This window comes from Oratosquilla oratoria, chromosome 42 (genome assembly GCF_046742065.1).
Source record: "Oratosquilla oratoria isolate Oo_2021 chromosome 42, ASM4674206v1, whole genome shotgun sequence".
NCBI classification, from domain to species: domain Eukaryota; kingdom Metazoa; phylum Arthropoda; class Malacostraca; order Stomatopoda; family Squillidae; genus Oratosquilla; species Oratosquilla oratoria.
The window spans coordinates 11,041,870-11,044,369 of NC_134818.1; positions in this window are offsets into that span (position 1 = coordinate 11,041,870).

Consider the following 2,500-nt stretch of genomic DNA (forward strand, 5'->3'; position numbering starts at 1 on the left):
TTCGACGGGCTCCGACGGACTTCGTCAGAAACCGACAGACTCTGACATACTCCGATGAACTCTGACAGATTCCGACGGACTCTGACAGACTCCGACAGACTCTGACAAATACTAATGGACTCCGACGGACTTCGACAGACTTCGATGGGCTCCGACGGACTCTGACATACTCCGATGAACTCTGACAGATTCCGACAGACTCTGACAGATTCCGACCGACTCTGACAGACTCCGACAGGCTCGACAGACTCCGACACACTCTGACAGATACTAACGGACTCCGACGGACTTCGACAGACTTCGACGGGCTCCGATGGACTTCGTCAGAACCCGATGGACTCTGAAATACTCCGATGAACTCTGACAGATTCCGACGGACTCTGACAGACTCCAACAGACTCGACAGACTCTGACAGATACTAACGGACTCTGACAGACTCCGATGAACTCTGACAGACTCCGACGGACTTTAACGAACGTCGACAGACTCCGACGGACTCTGACAGACTTCGACAAACTCCGACGGACTATGACAGATTCCAACAGATTTCGATAAACTCCGACGGACTCTGACAGACTCCGACAGATTTTGACAGACTCCGACAGACTCTGACAGACTCCGGATGAAGAGGGGTCACGGTCGGTCGAGGCCTCCATCCGGCGTGAGACCATCATTCTCGGGAGCATGAAATCGACTGTCTTAAGCCAAAACAAAATCAGATAAGTGTGTCACCTTATTGGTCGTGGCCAAGTCATTCTTGGTTCTCATCTTATTCATTTATTTGTTTGTTAAAAATCGTTTACTTATCTATTCATATAGTTATTTGTTTATGTATTCATTCATTTTTCTGGAAATATCTTTTTTCTTCTTTCTTGAAAGGTTTTCTTACCATTTCCTCCCGCAGTCTTTATTTATCATTATTTTTTTTTTTTTTTTGGAGTGGGGGTTAGGGTTGGGGTTGGAGGAAGTATTTTTCTTCTTGAAGTCTTTTCTTGTCATTTCCTCCCTCGTTCTTACAATGCTCACACGATGTTTCGTTATCAGTTAGTGTCTCGATTTTTCAGCGTGCAACTCGACTTCTCTGTCAGATTAATGTCTTGATCTGCCGGAGGTCAAGGTCACGCTGTTCTTCAGCTGTTTCCTCCTTGCCCGAAGGTAGGAGGGAAGAGGAGGAGAGAGAGGTAAGGAGAGGAAGGGGGGACGGGAGAAAGGGAGAGTGGAAGGGAGAAGAAGAGAGTTGGAGGGAAAAGAGAAAGGAAGGAAACTGAAGGGAGGGAGAGAAAGGGAAGAGGAAGGGAAGAGGGAGGAAGGGATGGAGAAGAGGAAGGGAGGAGGGAGGATGGGGGGAAGGAGAGGTGGAAGGAGAAGAGAAAGGATGGAGGGTGAAGGGAGGGAGGGAAGAAGAAGAGGAAGGGAGGAGGGGGGATGGGAGGGAGGGAGAGAACGAGAAGAGGTAGGAAGGAGGGAGGGATGAAGGGAGAAAAGGAAAGGTGGATGGAGGATAAAAAGAGAAGAAGAGGAAGGGAGGAGGAAGGGTGAGAGGAAGAGAGGGAAAGAGGAAGGAGAGAGAAGACGGAAGGTGGAAGGAGAAGTGAAAAGGTGTAAGGAAGAGAAGGAGGAAGGAGAAGAAAAAGGGAGGAAGAAATGAAAGGAGGAAAAACAAGAAGGGAGAAGAGAGGAAAAGAGAGACAGAGATGGAGAAAAGAACAGGTGTAGAAAAATATTCTATAGCAGTTTTTTTTTTTTCAATCTGGAATCTTGTTTTCTGGAAATGCTTTCTCTTGGAGAAGACACTTTGAGTGTTTTCCACCTTCCATGATGTGCATGTAATTGGCAATTGCCGACAAGTCTATCAAAAGGAGTGACTATAATAAGTATTGATCATAGACTATAATGATCATAGAATATAATGAGTAATGATCGTAGAAGATCTATCTAAAGAAACACCAGGAGAAGACGGAGGCTCTATTAGTACGACGTTTCTGTTTTTAAAGTAATTGATAAAGTTGTAACAAGCGAAACGACATATTAAAAAAAGGTCCATCTTCTCATTGTGTTTCTGTTTTTAAAGTAATTGATAAAGCTCTGACAAGCGAAACGCCATATTAAAAAAAGGTCCATCCTCTAATTGTGTTTCTGGTTTTAAAGTAATTGATAAAGCTCTGACAAGCGAAACGCCATATTGAAAAAAGGGTCCATCCTCTAATTGTGTTTCTGTTTTTAAAGTAATTGATAAATCTGTAATAAGCGAATTGCCATATTACAAAAAAATCATCCTCTCATGCTGTTTCTTTAGATAGATCTTCTATAATCATTACTCGTTATATTCACTCTTTGATTACAAAGTCCTGTTCAAACTAACACAACAAAATTTACATGATTATGTTGGTGCGTTATGTTACATGTTATCATGTACACTTTCTTGTCATGTTCTTTGTTTTACTGGGTCCGCGTGAGATTGTCGACAAGGACAGAAACGCCGGTGAAATACAGTCCAAT